At 41.8% G+C, this 25,918-nt stretch overlaps 1 long non-coding RNA gene across 1 annotated transcript in view; it reads left to right on the top strand.

The window, feature by feature from the left end:
• The window catches only part of LOC122702799, a 460,764-nt gene extending 435,171 nt beyond the window's left edge, over positions 1-25,593 (top strand). Inside the window, exons 5-6 of the long non-coding RNA XR_006343335.1 lie at positions 562-726; positions 25,412-25,593. This is a non-coding gene — a long non-coding RNA (uncharacterized LOC122702799). The remainder of the gene's footprint in view (positions 1-561; positions 727-25,411) is intronic.
• The last annotated feature ends 325 nt before the right edge of the window (positions 25,594-25,918 follow it).

The raw sequence follows: 25,918 nt of genomic DNA, 5'->3' as shown, positions 1-25,918 counted from the left end.
GAGGTCAACGACAATGTAGGGTTTAGAAATTGTTGCTTGGAAATCACATCACTTAAATACCTGAATCTGTCCATCAGCCGTGCCATAGCTTATTCCAAGCCTGTGCAGAAGAGTGATTTGCAATCTCCTCGCTTTTCATTTCAAGTAGCATCACTCTCTATAAGCCAGATATTCAGGCCTCTTCAGAAGCCTCCAGGGTGAAGGACAAGTAAGAAGAAGCTTATCGAATCTTTCACAACTGTGGCTGGCTACACTGACTACATCAAACTTGTTCAACATCTTTCTCTGCTATTTTATTTTAAAATCACCGAGTCTTCTTTTCAAGTGATAAGTAATGGGAATTTTGCCACATAATTTCACAATCCCAATGGCTCTTTTGTGGTTCTATACATTAAGTTGATCACTGTGCAGGTTAAAAGCCTGGCCAGAATGACTGGGGTTGGTGGAGAGGACATAACACTGTTTTTTGCAGGTCTTTCCCCTTTGAGTTATCTTCTCTCATCGTCTATATGCTCAGGTTGCATAATTAAATTCTGTTTTTTTCTTCTTTTTCACTCCCAGGGACCTATCAATTTGGGCTCCTTCCAGAACTGAAAACTGGTTACAAATATGAAACAGATTTCACTACTGGACTTGAACTCCACATAAGAAAAAAAAAACCAAGAAGATCCTCAAAGATCCTCATCAAAGAATAGATGCCGTGTGACTGGCAGGGATATCAAAGAGGTAAGAGGTAAATTTCTGATGAAAACATGTTTGCTCTGTGGTCAGGTAAATAGAAAATATGCTTCCAGGCTAAAGGTAGTGTTCTTCCTCAGCTAAGGGTCAAGGCAGGAAGGACCATTTCTAATTAGAAAAACACTGCATGATTCAGTCTCCCTTTCCTTTGGATCTGTCTGTCTAACAATTAATTATGGATATACTGCAGAATGCTAGATTCTTTCTAAGGACATCATTTGGGTGGGGAGGGGTATGCTTCATAAATGAAACATCCTCCACAAAAACACTCCCGGGGATATCTGACAATTTCTTGTGCTTCAGAAATCATGGAGCGCCATCTTGAAAACCTATGTCTGGGATGACAAGGAATCAAATCAGGGACAAGGGGCTCCAAAGCTCTCAATCCCTGTTTATCTTGATGTTGGGAAAGAAGGAAGGAAAGAAAGGAAGCAAGGAAAGGGAGGAAGGAAGAGGAAAGGAGGAATAGAAGGAAGGAGGGCAAAGAAGGAAGGAAGAGGGAAGGAGGGAGGAAGGGAGGAGGAAAGAAGGGTTGGAATTTCCAAAATATATTAATATAAAAATCATCTGAGGTACATATTTGCATTTTAGCTTTTCCTGGCATGAAAAAGGAGGGAAGGAAAACATATATGAATGAAGCAGTCTCAATCTTTTCTCTCTTCTGGCCTAAAACATAGTTTAGTGGCTTCATCTGTTCTGTCCGGAAGCATCTGTGAGTCACCAGATTCCTTTCTTAGGAATCTGAAGAATGGGGAAAGGACAGAAAGAAAAAAAAAAAAGTAATGGTGACCTATTCTCAAGAGGAAAGCAGTCAGCTTGAAACATAGCTCTGAAAGGAATTCAATCCCCCCAGAGGAAAAGAATAAAAGTGGGCAGGGCAGTATCTGAGGTGTGACTGTGAAAGAGTACACTTGGCCAGAATGGACCCTGAGGGTGGACTGGGTGGTGGGAGTGACTTGGAGAGAGATGATGGGATGGAGCAGTGAGCATGTGCACTCCCCACGTGGGCTGTTCAAGGGGATGAGCGGGGGTGGGGGGGCCGGGCAGGAGGAGGGTGTTAGAAAATAAGAGAAGTGGGAGGTGTTAGTTGTAAGTAGCATGGACTGTATTCTTGAATGTCCATTTCCTCAACGAATGAGTAAAAGGTGAGATCCCAAATTTTAGATGAAATGTCATTATGGGTCTGAATACATGGATGTAACCACTGATAAGGTTTCATCTTATCACACATCGTATCCCACCTTGGCAGTGGGATTCCTTTTAAAATAAATCATCATGCCTGCTCAATGTGCATGTGTCAGCCCAAGCACCAAATTTCCAGTCCTGTTTCTATGGCCTAGTTTGTAAAGAGCAGAGCTGGGAGGCAGATGTCCTGACCTTTAACCCTAGGTATGCATGCTCAGTCGCTCAGTCATGTTTGACTCTGCAACCCCATGGACTGTAGCCCACCAGGCTCCTTTATCCATGGATTCTCCAGGCAAATATACCAGGGTGGGTTGCCATTTCCTTCTCCAGGGGACGTTCCCGGCCCAGGGATCAAACCCACGACTCTTGCATTGGCAGGCAGTTTCTTTACCACTAGCGCCACCCGGCATGCCTCTCGGGATAGCACTAACTAGTCATTCACCTAAGGAAATGATGTGAACTAGTTAAGGACATGGGAGTCATAGGTTTTGCACAAGTTACTTAATCTTTGCTAGGCATTATTTTTCATATCTATGATGTTGGAGCATTCAAAGAGTTCCCCTCATAGGGAATTTTAATGAAATTTTATATGTGATGCTTCACCGTTTTGAATTCAGTAAATATTAGCCACCTTTGTTAGAGTTGCTATTATTATTATGGGCTTCCTGATAGCTCAGCTGGTGAAGAATCCACCTGCAATTCAGGAGACCTGGGTTCGATCCCTGAGTTGGGAAGATCCCCTGGAGGAGGACGTGGCAATCTACTCCAGTATTCTTGCCTGGAGAATCCCCATGGACAGAGGAGCCTGGCAGGCTACAGTCCGTGGGGTCGCAAACAGTCAGACATGACTGAGTGACTAAGCACATTATTATTATCGGTAGTGATTGTATTACTCACTTCTGACCCTTAGTTTCCTTATCTTCAACATAGGAGAACAAGATAACATTTTCTCAGTGTTACCTTCCAGTTCTAAGAATGATTTATATAATTCCAGAGTTTAAGAACACCAGCCACAAGAAGCAGGTAGTGGTCAGTGAGACAACTCTTTTGCCCTAAATCTCTTAGAAATATTTGAGTTCTTTTAAAATAACACTCCCTGAAGAGGATCCAAGATTTTATTTAATGTGTGCTTCACCACTTTCAGTGTCTTGCTTAGTAATACTTCTACACTTACTAAGTAAGAAAAAAAAGAGTTTGAGCTTTTCTACTTTCATTTATGAACTAAATTCTACTCCAGCTATTTATGATTTAACCTGAATATATGGTGACAGTAGTTAGCAGTTATGTTTTTCCCCTAAGAACATAGATAACCTAAAAAGTGTATTTTCGTCTTTCTTTTCCTCTCCCCCTCCTTCACTTCCACCTTCTCTTCAAGATATTAAAATCATTTCTGTCATATGAAACAGATCATCTCTTTCAGACTTTGGAGGTATTTTTTTTTTTTTTCTTTTTACTTGATTTGCTTGGTAGCATCTTGCCCACAGAAATGTAGTACTGACAGAGTTGTTGACTGGTCCTAGAATATATCACAGTCCCTAAATACATGAAATTAGAAAAAAGAAATCAACATTGTTCTGAAAGGAAGGTAGTTAAAATTCAGAAAGAGAGATTCTTTAATTAACTTAATAAAATTACTAATGGAAGCATTTTAACTGCTAAATTTAATTTACTTGTCAAGATATCAGGCTACAAAGAGGAGGGAAGAGTAGGAACTCTGCTTTCCATTATGATGTACTCTATTATAGAATAAATTTGCTTAAAATGAAATTTATCACCAAAAGCCATCAATGACATCTTAATTTGGAACAGCCAGTTGAAAAGTAATTAGACTATGAAGCAATCAGTTCTAGTAAATCAGTGTTTCCCTTTACATAAACATACTTTTTTTTTTTTTTCTATTTATATACAGGAAAGACTTTCAGGTAGTAAGCAGGCAATGATGCTGATTCTTTTGGCTGTTGGTGTTTTTACTTTACATTACCAACCTGTCAAAACAAAATGTTTTATGATGGGATTAAAAAATGTATAAGCATCTGATTTGATTTAGTGTTTATATTTATATGTTGAACTGAGGAGAGTTTGCTTATCACAGGGGTTTAAAAGATTTACATTTGTCTGCTTCTTACTTCCAAAATGCTTTCCAGATCCACAGGCAGCCCTGACACCTTACTTCAGTGAATGAGACTCGGTCAAAAAAAGTCAAAGAGTCCTGCTACTCCCCACAGGGTGCCTCATAAGTTATATAAATAAAGGTGGAGAGTGTGGTTGCTAATGAGACATGGAGGAGGATAGAAGTGGGAGTGGTTAAGAGGATCCTTTTGTTCAGTGTCTGTTGATCCCTCATTTAGAATCTCTCAAGATGTAACCAGCTTGCCTGGAAGTGTGTTTATTTGTTTATTAGTGTGAAAAGCTAATGAGGGGGATGGGTGAAACAAATAATTTATATTTCATCTGTTTTTGAAAAACCTACATGATTTAGCTAAGAGTTATCGAAATTCCATGTATCAAACAACTTTATATTAGGAAGCATTTTTCTGAATATATCTGTTCTGATCACCTTAGTTTGCCTCTGAAGAAGGCATCTTGATCTTCAATTTATAGACATGGAAATGGAGGCCCAGGGAAGTAAAGTGCCTGATGGAGATGGCAGAGGTAGTTAAAAGGGGACTGAGGCTGGAACAAGGGCTTTCTGGGCTCCTGGTACTTTTTCTACAACATCTGCTTTTGATGATGGAATCCCATCTGTTACATACTGAGGGGAAGAGGTGTGAGAAAAATAACTGGAGAAGATATCAATCACACAGCAAAATATTTATGAAGGACTTCATTCAGATTTTAGGGGAGTCACCATTGTCACCATCCTTGAAAAATCAGAGGGGATGATGAATTATACCAAAGAGAACATTAGCTCAGAAGGCAGAGACTACCTTGCAATGTCATGAGGGTGTTAGTGGGTGTTATTCTCCAGTGGGGGAGGATGGGGTGAGAGAGAAAAATAAAGGACAGTTTTATAGTGAGAAAAATAAGCTACACCTTGTTAGGAAGGCAGAAATGTGAGGAAGCCACTGAAACACAGTTCTGGGATCTCAGTTCAGTTCAGTCATTCAGTTGTGTACGACTCTTTGTGACCCCATGGACTGCAGCACACCAGGCTTCCCTGTCTATCTAGGATCTGCCAGCATGTAAATCACTCAACAGTACGCAAATGACCTCACCCTAATAGAGAAAAATCATTTTCATTCTCTCTACTGCCTATTTAGAAATGTGATCATTGATAACAACCCTACAAGGTATTATTTCTAGTTAAAAAACACACTAGGAGGCAATCTGATATGTATGATACAATGGGAGTAAGTATTATGATTCATAATTGGAGATAGGTGTGAAGTACCCCAAGACAATATCATAAAAGTGCAAAAGTCTTGGTTACTCTGTGGCAGCAAGAGAACTGGGCATTGTGGGGGCTATAGTGCCCCTCTGCCCTAGAATTCGAGTAAAAATGCAGTTTGTCATCCCCAATGACTGCTCAAATCCATGTATAATAAGACAATTGCCCTTGGAGTGGAGAAGGCAGGAACTATATAAAAATAGACAGAGCAACTTAAAGTTAGCAAAGAAAAGATAAGGAGCACAAAAGTGCGAAATGAGATATTGCTAGTAAAAGAGGTTAGATGGAGTAAGGAGGTCTTTTATAAATGTATCAAGGGGGAAAAAAGGAATCCTCAAGAGAAAAAAGACCAGTGAATAAATGAGAAGAGGAGGGCGTGAAATTAATGATGGCTGAGATATTGACCTCCTGCTTTAAGTCAGTTTTTAAGAGAAAAATGAGAAGAAAATTTGGACAGCTGGAAGGCAATAATGACTTTTAAAAATAGGTATCGACAAAGAGGATGAGGGGAAACTTAGAAAAAATTAAACATTGTGGCATATACAGATTGTAAATCTCAGATAATATGCTTCCTAGGGAGTTTAGATTCCCTGCCTACTAAACTAGGCACAGATATGGAAGAAGAACAATACAAATAACAAAAATGTCAGAAATCTCTCAAAACAAATGTGTTTCATACCACGATAGAAAAATGGTGGGGGTAGTTTGGGTGAATAAACACAGAACAGGATCTCTTAGCTGTGTAAATTTTGGACATATTTCATTTCACAATTTTTAGAAAATTGGGAAAATTTTTCTCTTTTATTCAGTGAGAAAGGAAATAAATCAAATAACCCATATAGCATGTGTGTATTGGGGATACATTAAAAGTTCAAGAAAGACTGTCATTGTCCTCTGAGAGAAGATCAGAAAAATGATGCAGTCTTCCAAATATTATGTAAGTATTGTTAGCATAATATATTTAATCAAATTAAATATTTAATCAAATTGAAATATTGATTAAATATGCACATAAAATTAGAAAATTCAGAGTACAGTAAAAAAAAAGAAAAAAGCATCTGAAAGGAAGTTTCAGATCCTAATACAGTTTTCATTTTAAATCCTCAAAATCCACCTACTGTTGAGAAAGTACTGGATACTGAGGATAATCATTTAGGGATGTTTTGTTGACGTTGTGCTCAGTGTTCAGTCACATCTTAGTTGCGCCCGACTCTTCTGTTACCTCGTGGACTGTAGCCTACCAGGCTCCTCTGTCCGTGGAATGTTCCAGGTGAGAACACTGGAGTGGGATGTCATTTCCTCCTCTAGGGGATCTTCCGACCCAGGGATCGAACTTGAGTCTCTTGTGTCTCCTGCATTGGCAGGCAGATTCTTGACCACTGTGCTACCTGAGAGACCCTTTGTTGACATTAGCCAATGCATTGATGTGGGATAAAGATACAATGCTAAGTATTGTCATTTCATATGAAGAGTGATTTACTGGAAGTGAATTCTTAAGGGAAGATACTGTCTTGGAATATTTGCCCCTGAACAGTTGCCTAGGCATTCCTACCTGATGGCCTATCTCGGTTGACAGATTTTGGCTTCCCTCATTTTCAGTGTTGTCTTTTTTTCTCATGTGTTTCTCTGCAACTGAAATCCCCTTGGGATGTGTGCTACACCATTGCTGCACTGTATTCCCTGGACCCACTTTGCAGGAACCCAGCAGCAGCTGCCCTCCAGCCACTTACAAGCATGAACCAAAGTGTGGTTCCTTTCCAAGCCAGCACCACAGTGAGGGAAGAGAGGCGGAGGCAGAAGTCATATGGAAAGACATGTGTCAGGGATGAGACTTGCCCTCCTCTGTGAGGAATGCCTGGAATTTAGGCACATGGCACAAAGTGGGGGTAGAGAACATTCCAGCATCTGCAGCTAGAGCTAGGTCTAGACACAGAGAAGTGTGTCTGCACAGGGAGCCAGGAAATGGATCTTTTCTGGTGGAGCAGATTCTCAAAAAGTGGCAGGTGTGCCTGAGATGTGATAGACATGTTTGTGATCTGAAAAGCTGGACACAAATCACAGCTCTGACTTTCAGGAAGGTCCTCTTGTATGTGTTATGATCGTAGTCTTTGTAAAATTGGATTCATTACTTGCCGGCAAGGCTGCCTTGTTGGCTGGTGATTCACGGGTTGAAGGGATTGTAGGATCAGCTTCCTGTTTCTCAGCCAATCCCCAGCTTTGCCTTCACTGAAGTTCTGACCCTCAGCAGCTACTTTTATTTCTAAGAGGGATTTGACTTCTGGGCATACTGCAATTAAATCATTTCCTTTCCCTAACTTATTGTTTAATGTCCCTTCCAAGATTTTTTTTAAGTAAGTTTAATGTTTTATACTGACTTTCAATATTTTATAACAATTGTTCCTACATGGGGTGGGAGGGAGATTGTCTGCTTCCTAGTTGGATTTTGACTGTGTTGTTAGGACAGGGAATTTATGCTGAGAAAAGGAGAGACTCCATTCCATATAGGGAATGATGGAGACTCTATTTCTGATGACTAGAATAGTGACAGATTGTAAGTGGGAAGTGGGTGGACACAACTGATTCTTTTACATAAATCAGACCCCAAATCCAATAAAGGATATCAGCCCTCCTCACTGAGAGTGGTTTTTAGGAGTGCTATTGAAGAAGGGAGGGAAGAAGGGAGGGTTAAAAAGGAAGGAAGAAAGGAAGTGAAAGAAAGGAGGGAGGAAGGCAGAAAATACCAAAGAGAAATAGATAGCAGCTCACATATATTTTAGGGACCCATTTTGAAGCTTTGTTGTGTTACTTGGGTATAAATGCCCACATAGGAAAGAGACCTTCATTTCATTTTTCCTTTCTTTTTCAGTTGCTCTTCTCTACATTCATGTATTTAAAACAACCTTCTTTAATTTACTTTTTTTTACCCTTCTTTATTGTAAGAACATCTGAAAAAAAATTTTTTTGGTTTGTTTTCACTGGAAGTTTTAGTGAACAGATTGTGCATAGAAAATTTTCTTTGAAGTCTTTTGTTTCTCAGTTCCTGTATTCTAGAACTCAGTCCCAAACTCCCCAGGAATCAAATTTGGATAATGTATCAATGTGCATATAGACAGAATTGAAAACTAACTGACTGAAAACTGAGATGCTGATAAGTAACAGATAATGGTAAAAAAATATCTTCCTCTTTGGAAGTTGGAACTAGTGTTACTTGGAATGAACAGTTACTTTCTCTTCTGGCTACTATATAAGTGTTTAAAAAAAGATTATTTTTGTATTTTCAGACAACTGAACCTTACTTATGTCTCACATGACTTGAAAAATAAAACTGTATTATTATTTAGTAAACAATAAATATAAGAATGCTACCTATCAAAACTTATAAGAATCAGCCAAAGTTATACACAGAGGTGAAGTAATAGCTTTGAATATTTCATTTCATTGGGGAAGTAAAGAAAAAATAATTAGAAATGAATTGAAAGTAAAACTCTAGAAATTAAATAATAAACAATGAGAAAGCAAGTAATAAAGATAAAAACAAAGAAAGAATCAGAAACCTTAAAATAGTAAAAATGATTCATTTTCTCTAGGTATTAGAAAAAATTGCTATATTTTATTTATGCAATGATATAATATTGATATGTATCATAAATTATATTTATGTATTATATGTAGCATATTTACATATACAACAATAAATTATTTACTAACTTATTTTCAAATTATTTTGTTGTTCACTCACTAAGTCATGTCCAATTCTTTGTTACCCCATGAACTGTAGCATGCTGGGCTCCTCTGTCCTCCACTGTTTTACTGATTGATCAAACCTTGTCAGTTTTAATAAAGTTTTAATAAAGAAAATTAGAAATGGAAGCATGAATTTTAGAATATATTCAGGGACAATAAAAATCATAAGAGAACTGTGCAAAGTTATGCTCCTATATGTTTGAAAACTTCAGTGAAATGAAAGTATTTGGAAAAATATAAATTACCAAAATTGTTTGAAAATAATTAGAAAAATATAATTAAAGCAGTAGATGAAACTCAGTAACTGAACACAGTTTTTAAAAGTGATTAGCTGGCTGATTCATGTCAATGTATGGCAAAAACCACTACAATATGGTAAAGTAATTAGCCTCCAACTAATAAAAATAAATGAAAAAAAAAGTGATTAGCGTATCAAAAGTATTAGTATTAAAACAAGTCCTGGAAACTTCTAAGGCCAGTTAATTTAAAATGGCTCCCAAATATAGAAAAATATTAAAAACTACTTAGTTATGGTGCTAGCATTACTCTGATACCACAAGTAGAGAAAAATAGTACTATAATACAACAAAAAATCTTCAGACCTTCTCCACTTATAAATATAAAAATATTCCTATTATTAATCACCTTCTCATCATGGTTGATTGCTCAGTGTGCATTTGAGAAGGAGGTGAAGAGGTCATTGCATTTTTTATTATTTATCAGAAGGCTCCTCACTCCTGAAGAAGTGTCAGGCAGGTGGAATGGCTTCATCAATTCTGTGACAGGACAGAGGATCAGAGAAATGATTAGACAGAATGGGTTTGCCAGGAATGATTTGATTCTGGATCTATTTGCTTGAATATAGGGACTGGGGTTAAAGTCATGAAATTGTCAAGCTTAATTTTTTATTTTTTGCTTATACTATTTTTAAACTTACCATTTATGTCAGGGAATGATTATAAACTGGTGTTCTGTATCAAATCTCCAATATAAACAGTCCAGGTGCCAAGCACTGAGCATGATTCAAAGAGGTGAAATTAATTGCTACTTGCCATAAGCCTCGTGCACAGTGGGCATCACCACTGTAGTCGTTAGTGATCTGGCCAATCTTTCTACTCTGTGCCATTCTGACTTCACAGCTATCACTCTTCCCCCTGCACCCCAACACCCACCTCTCTCTTCATCCCTTTCTCCTGCCCCATCGCTCTTATTCTTTGTATTTTGGGAGGAGTTTGGTCAGCCAGCCCTTTGTCAAGAGAAACCTTAGTGGCACCCTCTTAGGAGAAAGCTGCCTTTAAGTGCCAGTCTTAATTTATGGGTAAGAGCCGCTACTGTACCTGTGTGAGGATCCCACGAGAGTTTCACTAAATGTGTCTCTGCCGATACCAATGACCGAAAGAGACCTTCCATTAACTTCTGAATTAGCCAAATGGGACAGAGCTTAATCTAATCTGTGTTATTTCATTTTCTAGGTTACTTGTTTTAAAGGAAAGAAAGTATACTCGTAGGTTGTCTAAAACCATCCTGGGAGATGTACATGGAAGGACTCCATCTAAACAGTATCGGCTTCTGAGAAAGCTGGGTGCATATGCCTGAGGGCCCAGTTAAGCTTGGCGGATGCCTTTCTCATAGTAGGCAAAGCAAATCCCTAACTCCAAAGAGCTTGGAGAGAAATTGCATATTAGTGAAAATGATGGGTGCTCGCACTGGAGTTTTAAGATGCTGTGGGTAAGGGACTTTTTCCTCTATTGATAGCTCCACCAGTGCCTCCTTGGAGCTGGTGGTCTTCACAGTGACTGTGATCTCTTCCCTTTGGTCTGGTATGACCAGTGCTAAGAGCAGCATAGCCATCTTCAGAAGCAGATTGGAAACTGATAGGCTGGAGCCAAAGGCTTCTCAGGAGGCAGCCTGGTGCAGCGGAGAAAGAACCAAACCAGCTGTCTGGAGACTGAGTTTCCTTCTCAGCTCAAGCATTAATTAGCTGGGTAACCTTGAACATAACTCCTTCTGAGTGGAGTATCTTTATCTGTTGAATGGGGGTAATACTATTTGCTCTGCATGTTTTCCAGATTATACTGATCAAAATAAGATAATGAATATGAAAGCATTCACAAACCATCAGCCCTGCATAAATTTTCATTGTTTCAAGTGTGATGGCACGTGGCATGGTCCAACAGGTTAGGGAGATCTTGTAGGTATCTTGGCAAAGCCTTTTTGACTCTCTAGGATTTTCATGAAAGCAAAATTTGCTGAACAGAGCTAGATACAATCAGCTCTCTCTTTTTATAGCCATGCTTCCCAACTGCCAACCCTATTCCTGGGACTGAGAAGTGTGCCAAGGTTAGAAGACTCAGACGTGGGGTGCGAGCCATAACTTCTAAATCAGTTCTGGCAGGGTGCCAGACCATCAGTTTGGAAAAGTGATTTGAGTGTTTTCCTGAGGACAAAGAATTACTTAGAGAGTACATCTTTCAAGAACACGTTATTGAAACTTAGAGAAAAAAAAAAAAAAAGAGTTTTAAAATGTGAGAACACTAGTATTAAAGGCACTCTAAACCAATTATAGCATATTTACTTGGATTTCAATGGGGGGATACCCTTTTCATTATTTGCAAGCTTCAAGAACATTAGAAACACTTCGCTGAAGACAATGTAATAGCCAAATCTGAAGTAGGATGTTGTTTGTCCATTTAATCCACTTTCTTGCTTTTACCTCCTTTGCAAAAGCAGAAGAGCACTCAGGCGTTCTCAGAATGCACACTGTGTCCTGAGTAGGCCGTATGCCTTTGGGGACTCAGCACCCCTCGTCCCCTGAAGAAATGCATGCTTATTGTACTCACCCTAACCTGTGCTTCCGGGGAGATGCTGTGTGAGGAACCACGCTAGGGTCAGGGTTACACCCCTGAGCCCTTAGACCAGAAAGGCCCAGTGCTTATGCCTCATTCTACATACTTTAAGGATACTCTGTCCATGCCATGGATGAAGGATGGGGATGAGAGGCATGGAGGTGTGAAGGAGGCTTCTGGTCAGAGGTGCCCAGTATTCTGAAGATCTATTGTCCACAAGGCATTGACTACCTTTAGCTTACACAGAGCTTTGAGTTTTCGTGCCCTTTAGTCAGAGGATGGCCATCAGAGACAGAATATCCTCTTTTTCTGGTAAATTCACTGTATGGGTTTGAAATGAGTCTGAAGACCGTACAGTATGCTGTTGAGTCCCTGAATGTCTGTATACTTACTACTCAACATAAAATGAAGCTCTCTCCAGCTTCCTTTACTCAAATCACAAGAAACCCTTTCTCCAGTTTGTGTAACTTTACCCTGATGCTGGGAAAGATTAAAGGCAAAAGGAGAAGGGGGTGGCAGAGGATGAGATGGTTAGATGACATCACGGACTCAGTGGACATGAATTTGAGCAAACTCCAGGAGACAGTGGAGGACAGGGAAGCCTGATGTGCTGTAGCCCTGGGGGGTCGCAAAAAGCCCGACCTAACTCAGAGACTGAACAATTTAATGTAAAACCTGTGCCAGCGTGACGTGTCATTTATGTTGATGGTGACTGGTTTTCTATCACGTTTAGTGCTACCTTCTTCAGAGTACAGCCTATAAAACAGGGGTGAAAGAGATGGGAAAACCTATCTACTGCTGGACTCCATGCTTTCGGAGCATAAAACTTGTCAGCTTGGGTCAGATGGTGCCTCCAACAGGACAAAAAAGGGGTGCAGTGGAGGCCACCTGCTGGCTCCTCTGAGGCAGCAAGGTCTGAGCAATGACCGATGAGTGCCTGCCTGGCACTGTGACAGGTACTGGGACAAAAATGAACTAAGCCCCTCTCCCTGCCTTTACAGCACTCAGGCTGCCTGGGGATGGACACTTAGAAGAGGTGGTTACAATTTCTCTCAATGGTTGCTAGGGAAGAGTAACTTCTGCGGGCTGAGGACGTATAGGAAGGAGCATGTTCCAAAGGAGGGAGTCGGCAAGGGTGACTTAGGGAAGATGAGAGTTGGACTGTGTTTTGGAAGTAAAGTCAGAGTTGCCCAGGGGCTGTAGGGAGGAAAAAATCACTCCAGACAAAAACGCAGTGGGTGTGTGGGCGTGAGGGCATGAGCAAATTGGGAAAGTCCAGTCATCTCCCAGGGCGTCCCAGGTGGCTCAGATAGTAAAGAATCCGCCTGCAGTGCGGCAGACCTGGGTTCAGTCCCTGGTTCAGGAAGACCCCCTGGAGAAGGGCATAGCTACCCACTCCAGTATTCTTACCTGGAGAGCTCCATGGAGAGAGGAGCCTGGCAGGCTACAGCCCGTGCATGTGTGCATGCTAAGTCGCTTCAGTCCTGTCCAACTCTTGTGACGCCTTGGACTGTAGCCTGCCAGGCTCCTCTGTCCATGGGGATTCTCCAGGCAAGAATACTGGGGTGGGATGCCATGGCCTCCTCCAGAGGATCTTCCCAACCCAGGGATCAAACCTGCGACTCTTATGTCTCCTGCGTTGGCAGGCAGGTGCTTTACCACTAGCGCCACCTGGGAAGCCTGGGCTACATTTTGTGGGATTGCAAAGAGTCCAATATGACTGAGCGACTAACATTTTCTTTCAGTCATCTCTCCCTCACCCCAGTGTGGGCCCGAAAGGTGGACAGGAGCCTGCTTTAGCGCCTCATGAGAGAGAACCGTAAAAACTGCTATAACATGGTGTGATTGATGCTATCATAGGGGCTTGAAGAGCATAAGATTATTGTCATGAGAAGGACAAAGACTATTGACATGAGAGGTGTGCTCTAAGCGTCTGGGAAGTCTCACAAAACCTCAAAATTAGCAACGGCTTACTGAACATTATAAAAATGGGGAGATATTAAAAATACAGTTTTCAGCCTTCAGTTAGCTTCTCTTGGTAACTCAGTTTGCTGCTTTCTGTGAAAAGTAGTATTTCCTTGTATTTATCCTAATAAATACATTCATTCAGCTTCAAGGGAGGGAGCAGAGTACAGGGAATGTGGGCAGACACATAGGAGGAAGATCCTGGACTTTGTGAATAATTTCCTATGGAACCAGTCCTATAAAAAATTATGAATTTAGTGCTGTGTCCATTTAGCTTTTGCCATTATAGACTGAAGACTCCTGTTTATCTCCTGCTCTTCCTTTTCACCTTTTTCAGCTTATCTCCTTCCTACTTAGTTGGCCTTCCCCTACTCCATCCTGTTCAACTTCCATGCATCCTAAGGATGCGAGAGGCGTGTTGCTCTGTCTAAGTGTCCTTCTTGCCAGCTGAGGGTCCTCATCTGGCCACCACCTTCTGAACCCTTGCCTTTCCATGGAACGTGGGCTCTGTGAAAACATAACCCAGAACAACATCTCATCCTGCAGTATGAACACAATACCCTTCCCTCTCTCAATGTCTCCTGAGGACAGTCAGCCCCTATCCCAGTTCTAGAAAATGTCCTGTAATATGTGGTTCCATGGAGCTGCTAAGAGTTCCCAGTTGCCTGTGCCTATGTAGTGGGATTGGGGGCCTCTCTCCCTCTTTCCTCTCATGACCTTCTTGGGTAAGCTGAGCCAGAAGAGCTTGAAAGCGCCCCTGTAGGAACTTGGTTCTGTGAGAATTCCTCAAACCCCTCAGATTAAATCAACTTCATTAGGCAAATACAGAGGTATCAAAAGCTCAAAAACTGAGTTTTTAGTGACCTGCTTTAAAAAGGGTGTGGACCTCACATATAAAAATACTGTTTCACTTCTCAGCTTTCCCAGGAATGTATGTATTATGCAAAATACGACACACCTGTGTAGTTTCCCAAGGCACCGGGCTCTGTGACTACTGAAAATAAACCTGGGAAAGATTTACCACACATGGGGATATTTGAAGCTAATTGGACACAAATAATTTTAATCTGCGGTATGATCCAAGTGAAGCTGTAAGTGAACTCTTATTTTAAGCCAAATCTCCCTCAAAGTGGCCCCACCAATTTTTTTTTTTTTCCCCTGCCACTGAAGAGCGTGCTCCTTCTCACCCTGTTAGATTCCACTAGCACGGATATTCTTTAAAAAACAGGTAGGCTTCTCCCGGCTATGTGGTTCTTCTTTGTCTGCCTGGTGCTGTTGAGGGGCAAAGGGCATTTGAAAGCATTGGTCTTCACATAATGCTACCACCTTGCTCTGAGCTTCTTCCATCACCACATGAAAGTTGCGGTTAAAAAACACACATCAAAGTGGGAGTCTCATTGAAAAGGCGAGCGCTGCCTGCTGGGATGGCATTCAGAGCCCGGGCTTTTGTTTCAGTGGCGACTCTCACTTTCCTCCACCAAGTTTCCTGTTAACTCGGGTGTGGGTTCTGACTCGCTCTTGATGATATTGGAGTGTGTGTTTGTGGCACTCACTTTTAATCAGTGCATTTGAGTTTCTGAAGTAAGAACTTCTTTCTCCGGCTAGTTGAAACTTTCCAGTGGAAGGAAGCATCGTGTTTGGCCAGATTTGAAATTAGCCTGGTGATGCAGTCTTAAATCTTGGCCCCCCAAATTTACAATACATTTCAGGAAGGGGTCTCTTTCCCCCTTTTTTTTTTTGATGATTTGATAAGTATGATAAGGATGTTCTTCCTTTGGAGGGAGAGATGCTTGAAGAGGACTTTGGAAAGAGGCAAGTCTCTGCACCCACCCTGGTTCTCCCTGTCTTGAGCCTGCACATGTCACGCCGACCCCTGCCATCATGTGAGAGATTAACTAAGACAGCCGAGATGCTGTTCTGCAGCCAGTGGGCAAGGTCAGATGTTTGGGCTGGAGCAGTCTACACGACATACAGAGATTTACAAGTCTCTGAAAAGGTCACGCCTGCATGCTCAGCCTCTTCAGTCGTGTCTGACTCTTTGTGACCCTATGAACTGTAGCCCCCCAGACTCCTCTGTCCATGGGATTCTCCAGGCAAGAATACTGGAGGGGGTTGCCATGCCCTCCTCCAGGGGATCTTCCCAGCCCAGGGATCGAACCCGGATCTCCTGCGTTGCCGGTGGATTCTTTACCGCTGAGCCACTGGGTGATATTTTTTATAAGGGTTCCCAGCCAGCCACAGATGGTTATCAGAACCTCCACCTGCAAATCCTTGCAGAAGCCCATCATTTGTCCATCTTCAGTGTCCAGGATTCCAAACCATCATTTCCTTAAGTGTCAGCCAGAGCCCACGTTAGGTCTAGTTGTGAACAAGACTCAGCCTGCCTTCCCCACTCTTGCCGGTGGTTGTCCTCTTGTGCTGTCTTCATTTACCTTCATTCCCTTCTCACTCTGCAAACAAGACACGTTCTCAGTCTTGGAGGTGAAGCTGCTGCTGTGAGGGTACCCCAAACAGTGGGTACTCAGGTTACCCAAGTGGCTCAGGTCCCTCAGGTTAGATCAACCTCATTAGGCAAATCCAGAAGTTTCAGAAGTTCTGTTTACTCATCAAAAAACAGAGTTTTCAGCAACATGGTTTAATAAGGACTTTGAGTGCTGAGCTTAACTTGTCTACTGCTGTCCACAGTTCCTATCCTGAGCTCCCATTAGAATGGTACTTCCAGTCTTACACATTTTATCTACTGAACATTTATAAAGAATTAATGGTTGACAAATTAAAGAATTAAAGGAAAGAAGTCTACTGCTAGAAAGTCTTTGAAATCTACCCATTCTATTCCAACACTCTTATTTTACAAATGAAGAAAATGACTTCCTGGCTGCTTATGACTTTTGACCAAGTTGGTTTGGTGACAGAGCCAGAATTAGATTTCCCAGGGTCATCCTCCTGTGAATTTTTTTTTTTTTAAGCACAAAATATTTTCTGCATTTTAAGGGAGTCAAAATTGAAGTTCATATTGTGTGTGTGCATGTATACTCATTTGTTCAGTCATGTCTGATTCTTTGTGACCCTATGGACTGTAGCCTGCCAGGCTCCTCAGTCCATGGAATTCTCCAGGCAAGAATATGGAAATGGGTTGCTATTTCTTCCTCCAGGGTATCTTCCCGACCCAGTGATTGAACTCTAGTCTCCTGTGTATCCTGCATTGGCAGGCTAATTCTTTACCCCTGAGCCACCTGGGAAGCTCATGTTCAATGGCAGAGTTTAACAAATCCTATTGAGGCATGAGCCATCAGATGGAGAGTTAATGTGCTGGTAGATGCAACAGCAGCTTCAAAATCCTCCCCGGAGACTGAAATTGGAAAGTATAGACTGACTGATCTCTTGCTCTGTCCCCAAGAAGTGGCATCCCTAGTACTTATTCTCCCTTTCTGTGATGGGATTGCCAGGGTTTGCCATGCTGGCTAAAGTCTCTGTTGTCTTCTATGAGAACTTTAAATCAAAAGTAGCTCCTGTCTTCAGTAGTTATTCTGCCTCATTAGAAAATTCATGGGTGTGTGCTGAATGAAGCAAGTAAGGGAGCATGAAGTTCTCCAGGAAAACCTGACTCTAGCTCCACCATATGCCCAGGTATGAACAAAGCCTGTCTGGCCTCATTTGGATTCCTTTCCTCATTGATTTTGCACAGACTTCTTTCTTTTAGTGATACCTCCATGAATGACTTATTTCCACTCTTGGGTAGCAGTTCCAACAAGAACAGCTGATTTCTACATATGGAAGAAAATGTCCTATTATAAAGTAAACTGGATTTGCAGTCTACCTTCTAGGAAGGCATGCTGCTTTCTTGAGAGACAAAAGTGTTCCTTTAAGATTTTTGTTGCTATTCCCAAGGCGAATTGTGCATGTAATGATCTTTCCATACACAGAGCGTTATAAAATGCAGTTTGCTGGATCCTCGAAACGTCTGCCAGGTGGTTGAAGCAAGTGGAGCATGGATGCTGAGTTAAAGAGGTGGGATCACTGTTCAGCATAGGAACCTATGTTTTCTGACTTGCCAATACTCCGTTTTCACATTTTCAGAAGCAACCATGGGACAGAGACCTTGGGGAGGAGAAATGCTTGCCAGCCGTGTAGTGAGCTGTAGTTATTGTACTCCTCTTCCTGCCCAGCAGGAGGCGATAGCGCTAAAGTCTCCCACACAACCTTGAATCAGCGCTGCCTCCTTCTAGCACATTTCTCCCTTCACGTTTCTCTCTCGCGTCACCCAGGTGTCAGTTCCCCTCCACTTCAACCCAACCTTCTTTGTACAACTAACCTCCCACTTTATTAAATTTGATTTTAGAGCGAAAGGATGGCCCCTTGGGGACCAGTGCTGATTTGTGTAAATTTTGCCTGATAGTCTTCATTCATTCATCCAAAAATAGTTAGTCAACTGCACTGTGTACCCAGGTGGCGCTAGTGGTAAAGAACCCGCCTGCCAATGCAGGAGGCGTAAGCGACGCAAGTGACGCAGGTTCAATCCCTGGGTGGGGAAGATCCCTTGGAGGAGGGCATGGCGACTCACTCCAGTATTCTTGCCTGGAGATTCCCACGGACAGAGGAGCCTGGCAGGCTATACAGTCCATGGGGTTGCAAAGAGTCGGACACAACGACTGAAGCGACTTAGCTTGTAGCATGCACCCAGATGCTGTAGAGCAAAGCAGAGATAGAATGTTTAAGAAAGCACAATTCCTGCCCTCATGGAACTTACGGTCCTGGAGTGAGGGCAGATATTCTGCCACTCAAGGGTTTTGCCTATGAGCAATAAATTCTAAAACTAGTTAACTAAAGCAGAAAAGAAATGTGTAATTGCTCACTTAATAACCAAGTTCAAGTGCAGAAATGGGAATGATCTAAAAGCGATTAGGCAGCTGGTTAATACAGATGAGTCCCCATTGAACACCTGCCATTGACACTGCTGTTTTGGACATTTGGTGTCATTGCAGCCCTATTCTCAAGGCTGTTTTTCTTAAGATATAAAATATTAAGTAGGTGTGTTTGATTGTCTGAGCCTGCATGCCAGCTGCTAGTAGTATGGAAGGGGGGTACTTGGGCTCTACCATCCTGTAATGGGATGCAAAGTTCTTCCTTTCATCAACACACCCCTGTTGTGTTGTCCACAAACACTATGCTCTTACTCAATTGTAAAGGGCCGCATGAATCATGATAAGAATCTTAAAATACACAAAGTACAGCAGGAAACCACTGAAATGTTTTAAGGTAGAAAATGATAGAGTTCAGTTTACCTTAGAAAAAGAACTTCCAGGGACATTATAGAAAGTCTAGAACAGACACTTGAAAGCCACGTGCTTTCTACCAAAAAAATATAAATTTTCATTATTTATATTTGAATTATAATTTTTAAATTAAAATGATACATGCATTTTATAGTAATTTAGACTGAGTGATGCTAGATGTAACAGTCCCCAACTCTCAGTGGCTTATTTGATTTCTGATTCACTTAAAGTCCAATGCAAGTTTTGCTGGTTAACAAGTGGTCTTCAATACGGTCCATCAGGGACCAAGGCTCCTTCCATCTGCAGGATCCACCATCACTTCTGGCCTTGGATTCTTTTGCTAGAAACTTGGTGTATGGCCAGAAGTTAGGGAAAGAGAGAGGGTAAAGGATCATGTGATAAATTTTTATAGCCAGACCTAGAAATGCTTCTATTACTTCCTGTCATTTTTTTTTTTTTTGACTAAGACTCCCTGAGTTGGGAAAATCCCCTGCAGAAGGGAAAGGCTACCCACTCCAGTATTCTGGCCTAGAGAATTCCATGGACTGTACAGTCCATGAGGTCACAAAGAGTCAGACACACTGAACTACTTTCACTTTCACTTTCAGTTACGTGACCATCCAACTGCAAAGGAGCCTGGGAAATGTAGTCTACATATCCAGGAAATAGAGGAGACAGATTTTTAACAAACATTTAGCCTTTGTCATACAAATAATTTAAAATGTATTGGCAAAGAAGTCTTATAACAACCACAAAAAAAAAAAAATCAACTTTGCACCCTCCTCAGTCTTTTCTCAGTTTCCTGGATCAACTACTTTCAACACTTTTTGAGAAGATGTGACAGAGAGCCTGGCCCTATACTTAGATCTCTGCAGCAGTCACATCATGAAGCAAGAGGAATTCTTTTTGAGTCAAAGATTCAGACTTCAGAGAGCTCAGGTGGAAGCATCAAGGTGTGCCCATCACTGTAGACCAGGGCTTCTTGGTGTTGGCACTGCCCACATTTAAGCTCATTAATTATTTGCCGTGGGGGAGGGGAGACTGTCCTGGGCACTGTGTGATGTTTAGCAGCATCCCTGGCCTCTATCCCTTAGATGCCAGTAGTACTCCTCCCCCTAGTGGTGACAATGGCAGTGTCTCCTGACATCGTATATGTGCCTTCGAGGGCAAAATTACCCCGGCTGAGACCCACTTCCAGAGAGGGTGAACCTAGGAGACCTGCAGAGAAGAAGATGGAGCTCGTTACTATGAGCCTCAGATGGTGTTATCACTGAGGTTTATGGAAGAAATCCCTTTAGCGTGAGTTGTAGAGAAAGGTAAGGATGTGGAGGAATAACATCAGTGAAAGATAGCTTCCCTTCCCATCACGTGAACTGAAAAATAGAATGGGTGCCCATTAAAGTCATTTGCTTTAAAGTCAGGTGCTTTACACCATCACTTCATTTTAAGATCAAGGACTGACTTTCTCCAGGACCCGCTCTGTCCTCCGTCTCACCACTGTCACATTCATTGGCCAGGACCATGACAACACTTGAACAAAAATCAGGAGTCTGAGGAGAGAGCGACCTGATTGTCAACCCAGTTTATATGCTATGGTCCAAACTATCTTTGTTTTTTGGGAGTAGGAGAGTTCCGCCCTCCCCCCGCCCCCACCGGTGTGCAGCCCCCTGGTGGATAAAGATTGACTCTACCTCTGTGATTCAGCTGCCCTGTGGAGACTGAGACATTAAAGAAGAATTAAGAATGAAGACAAGTATATTGATCTCCCTCACCAATTTCCTCCAACCAATACCTCTTAATCACAGGGCAAATTGGAATCCTGGTAAATGACTTTAATGAGCATCCATTCTATTTTTCAGTTCACATGAAGGGAAGGGACGCTATCTTCCAGCCTCCCTCCCCATTCCCTCTTTGTGTTTGTGATTTCCCCTCACATCGCATCTATATTTCATTTTATGTATACATGCATGTATATTTTCACATTTTTATTTGTGTCTTGCTATCGCACTGGAGGTTTATTGTTATAGATCATCATGAGGCACCTGAATATTTTGCAAGACAATGAACCTCTAGAATCTGGGTATCGGAGGAACTAATTTTGTGCAGCAAGAGAAAAAAGAGAGAGAGAGAAAGAAAACAGTAACTATACATCTGGTTTCTAGACAGTATTAGGGTGGCATAACTTGTTCTTGTCTGAGTGAATTCAGTGGATTTGTATTATACAGTGCCTGCTTAAAATGTGTATCCAAGTCAGAACCGTTCTTTAAATTAAAAACAAACCCCACGGCTTTCTCAGTCCTGAGCTTACGTCGCGTATTTGCAACTCTGTTCAGGTGAAACCAACTCTTATCCCAAGAGGGTAGGCAGACAGGAGTACTCTTAGTGCGTGAACATAAATTTCTTCCTCCTTCCAAATGATATTTTATAAAATTGTAAAGGAAATTGACACTCTAAAGTGCCTGGGTAATGCCATGTCATAAACTTCGTTCTATAAAGTGGAGAGTGGAACTGGGGTAGACTTGTGTTTTGAGCAGCAGGCTGCACAGCCTACAACTGGGTCTGTGTTCCCAGGTCTGTTTCTGGCTTTGTGTCACCCAGGGGAAATCAAGACTTTTGTCAGGGCTTGAATTGCCCATCTCCCAAGTAGAGATGTATTCTTCCCTCCCTCCCTTTCTCCATCCCCAGCTGTACTTTGCATTATTGGTATTCAGAAAATAGATGAGCCAATGTTTATGAAACACTTTGAAACTCTAAGGAAAATAAGCTTATGCCAGCCTAGGTTGTTATCAACTGTACTGTTACCTTTATTGTTACAATGTACATGCTGTTGCATATTTGTAAATTACATGCAGTAATTACCTGAGTACATCCAGTAATTCAAGTGCCATCACTAGTACTTGACATTAGTATTTCAAAGCAACTTGCTAGGGCAATATATAGAGCTGGGGCTCTTTCCCTTGACATCTGATTATTTGTTGGGGGCTCAAGATTTGTTAGACACAGTGCTAAGAGAATTTAGAGCCATATCTTCCAGGGACTTCATCATCTCTGACATGCTCTGTCTGGCACAGTTCTGTGCTATAAGAAGTTCCCAGAATACAACAGCTGCCAGAAACATTTGAGCTCATCCTTAGTGATTCCATTTTACAGATGAGGAAGCCAAGGCTCAGAAAGAGCAAATGACTCTCTCAAAGCCAAGTTATTATTTAAGGTGTCAGAACTGGAATCCAAGTCTGAATTTCCTGTCTTGCACTACTTCCTTCATTGCCCTGCACTGTTTGGGAAAGGAAAAATAGATAAAAATGGAGTATAAGGCAGATTTGGCTTGGTCATGAGATTCCTCAAGAGTGATAGAGCCCTGGTTTGTTAGGGGTTTAGAAGCCTTCCCCAAATGCACCCTGAAAGAGTCATTAGGTTGACAAAAAAGATGGAGATCAAAATGTAGCCCCTGGGTTAGAGATACTGATGGAATGGTCAGAAGAATATGGGCTGAGTTTCCCTAGATATACCATGGCATCATCTTCTAATAAGAAGTAGCACTTCCTGAGGGGCTTCCCAGGTGGTGCTAGTGGTAAAGAACCTACCTGCCAATGCAGGAGATGCAAGAGACACCGGTTTGATCCCTGGGTGGGGAAGATCCCCTGGAGAAGGAAATGGCAACTCACTCCAGTGTTCTTACCTGGAGAATGCCTTGGACAGAAGAGTCTGGCAGGTTACTGTCCATAGGGTTGCAAAGGATCAGACACGACTGAAGTGACTCAACACAATAGTATTCCTTAAAGTCATTCTCTTCTCTTTATGGGAAGAAGGTGGGTAAGGTCCATTTTAGAGCTGGGCTGTCAATGAAGACTGTCAGTTCCTGACACTTAGTTGATGCTTCCTGTAGGAGATATGGTGATTATTTGGGTGGATCCCAGTGGAGGAGTATGGCAGGCACATCACTGCCTGTGAGGCAGTAATTCTTGTTACTGTGTAGAAACACTTAGGTTGACAGATATTCTCCAGGTAGTTCATGGACTAGGCTTTCATCATATTAATATTTTTTTCATAGTACAGGACTGTTTTGGCATGAATTAGTAATGTGCTTATGATATTTAATGCAATTCAAATTATCCAGGTTTTATATTTTTTCTTTTCTTTATTGGAGGATAATAGCTTTACAATATTGTGTTGGCCTCTGCTATACATCAACATGAATTAGCCACAGGTATACATATGTCCTCTCCCTCTAGAACAAATTCCCACATCTATCTGTTTACAGATGGTAATGTTTTGATTTTTTTCATTAGGAGTTTAGCATCTTCACTTCTTTTTTCTGGTAAGAAAATTCTTTTTTTTTTCTCCTGAGGTCATTGAAAATCACCCTTGCTTTAGTAGGCTAAGATTTAAACAGAAAGATTGATTTTTGGTTTGGAGATCCATATGATTCCTGGGAACATAGAAGAATTAATTATAGAATGATACTGAAGTTCCATGTAGTATTAAGAAGACTAGACCAGAAGGACTGCAAAACTCATACTGACTTACCTACTGAGCAGCTTTGCACTCTAACAAGTTACTTAACATTTCAGGGCCTCACCTTTCTCTTCTGTGAAATGACAGAATTTGATTAAATCAGTTCTAAAGCCCCCTCTAGTCATAAAATTATAGGAATCTAAGTGAACTGAAAATTGATGGTACAATTTAGGAGGAAGCTTCCTGGGATATGGAACTTCTAGAAGATATGATTACAGTTCTTCTGAAACGCATAAATTATAGTAAATGACTCAAAAGTCAGAGCCCTGCAGTATCAAAGCTCCGAAGGTATATAAGGCGAGCCAACTACCCTTGCTTCAGAAATGACCAGGCTATTTTCAACCATAGGTATGGAGTGATGACATAGCAAAACATTGGCCTTCACAGACTCCATCAGTGTTTCCTACACAATGCTCTGGAAGGGCATGACATCTGTGTTCTTCCCTGGGGGCCCAGAGGAAGGGAAGGAAGAGAGGCAGGAGGGAGGCCAAGAGAGGAACTGAGGCACAGACTTGTTGAGATGGATGTTCGTTGATAAAAAGTGAGTTAAAAACAGCTACTTGGTGTGATTGAAAATTAATAAAGCTGGTTCTGTTGTGGCTCATGGGATCCATCTTATTTTTTCATCATCACATCCCACATACATGAACTACACACACACACACACACACACAGTGAGAGACTGGAGTTGCTCTTTAATCTTCCATGGACTTGACAAACAAAGAATTTGCCCCTCATGAACTGAGGCCAAACAAGGTAATTTTTCCCTGCGTCGTAGATATTCTGTGACCAAGGGGTCCCCTTACTGCAGGTACAATTGCTCGAAAGGTCCCATTGTGTGTGTTTGCTCAGCCCTGAGGTGTGGGAAATTAGAGCGGTTTAGGGAGGAGATGTTGAGAAACCTCTCTTGTTTCTGTAAAGCCATCTTAATCACGCCTGCCTCTTTTCTTTGAGTTGATTTACATAGCGGTGTGACATTTCATCATTAAGGAAGCAGGTCCCAATCTTCTGTGTCTTTTTCTTGGCTTGTCTGGCAAGCAGTTCTCTTTTGCAAGCTATGAAATCCTTAAGGAGAACTTCCTGGCAAGGGAAAAATCCTCAGTCATCCAACAGTCTCTCACTTTTCTATTTTAAATCTTGGCCATGCACATATGGTTGGGCATGTGTGTCTAAAAATTTCTTCCACATTGACTAACTTGAGCTATTTAATAGATTGTGCTGGCTGTGGGCCTCTGCAGCAAATCCTGCGATGCTCATCTGCTCCCTGGGGAGGCAGGAGACAGCCTCCTGCATTTGCCTTTGTACTTCCCTTGTAATCTCCCTCTCTGGCCCTGCTAGACCATGAAAGTTAAAACCCGCTTCTTTGCTCATTTTCTTGCAATTAACATTGTCTCGGCTCTCCTACTTCCAGCAGAAAAGAGAGATCTCCGAATATCTTGGTTAATGTCCCAGCAAATGTGTTTTCCCTAGGGCTTTACTAGGGATGTTCCAACCCACATCTAAGGACAGGAGAGTTTGAGGACATTTTTACCCCATGCTCTTAACCGTCTGATGGTGTGTGTGTGTGTGTGTGTGTGTGTGTGTGTGTGTGTGTGTGAGTTTAACGCATCTCAACCATAACTTTCTTCTGAAACTTGGATTCTCTTACCTCCAGCTGTCCCAAGTACAGACTTGGGTCCTATTAGGTCCTCGGAAGCGATGGTCGAAGTGAATTTCAAAACAAAGCTGAGTTCTGGCAACTTTGCTTCTTCTTCCAGGTTGTAGGGAACGATGCCAAAGGGACAGGGGAAGATAGGGGGAGGCAAGCACCCGGAGCTGATCCCCAGCTGTGCCTTCTCCAGGCACGAAGCCCAAACTCCCACGGTTTTCTCAGCAATTTAGCAACTCGGAAAAGCTGGCAAAAACGATACCCTGTGATCCAAAAGAATGACTGCCCTGCCAGAAGGTGAGTGGTTCTGTCTTCCCAGAGGAAATTGTTCCTAAGAAGACAAAGAGCAATGATTAACATAACAACAACAAATAATAATGATAATAGCATGGAAGTGTGCTGTAGATTAACACCAAGTGCTTGAGAAGCTTACGGAGTTCCCCCTCCCTCCAGCAGTGATAGATATTGGCCCATCCTGTGCCTGGACTGTTTGGCAGTATCTTAAAGCGCAGTTCTGCTTTAAGAGCAGTGATATTATCCTCCTGCTGGGGTGGCCCCAGAAATTTCATTTTTTGTTGAATGTTAAATATGTCCCCTGAAGTTTATCACAAACAGC

This window comes from Cervus elaphus, chromosome 11 (assembly GCF_910594005.1).
Source record: "Cervus elaphus chromosome 11, mCerEla1.1, whole genome shotgun sequence".
NCBI lineage: Eukaryota > Metazoa > Chordata > Mammalia > Artiodactyla > Cervidae > Cervus > Cervus elaphus.
This window is presented reverse-complemented; position numbering and strand designations above follow the sequence as displayed.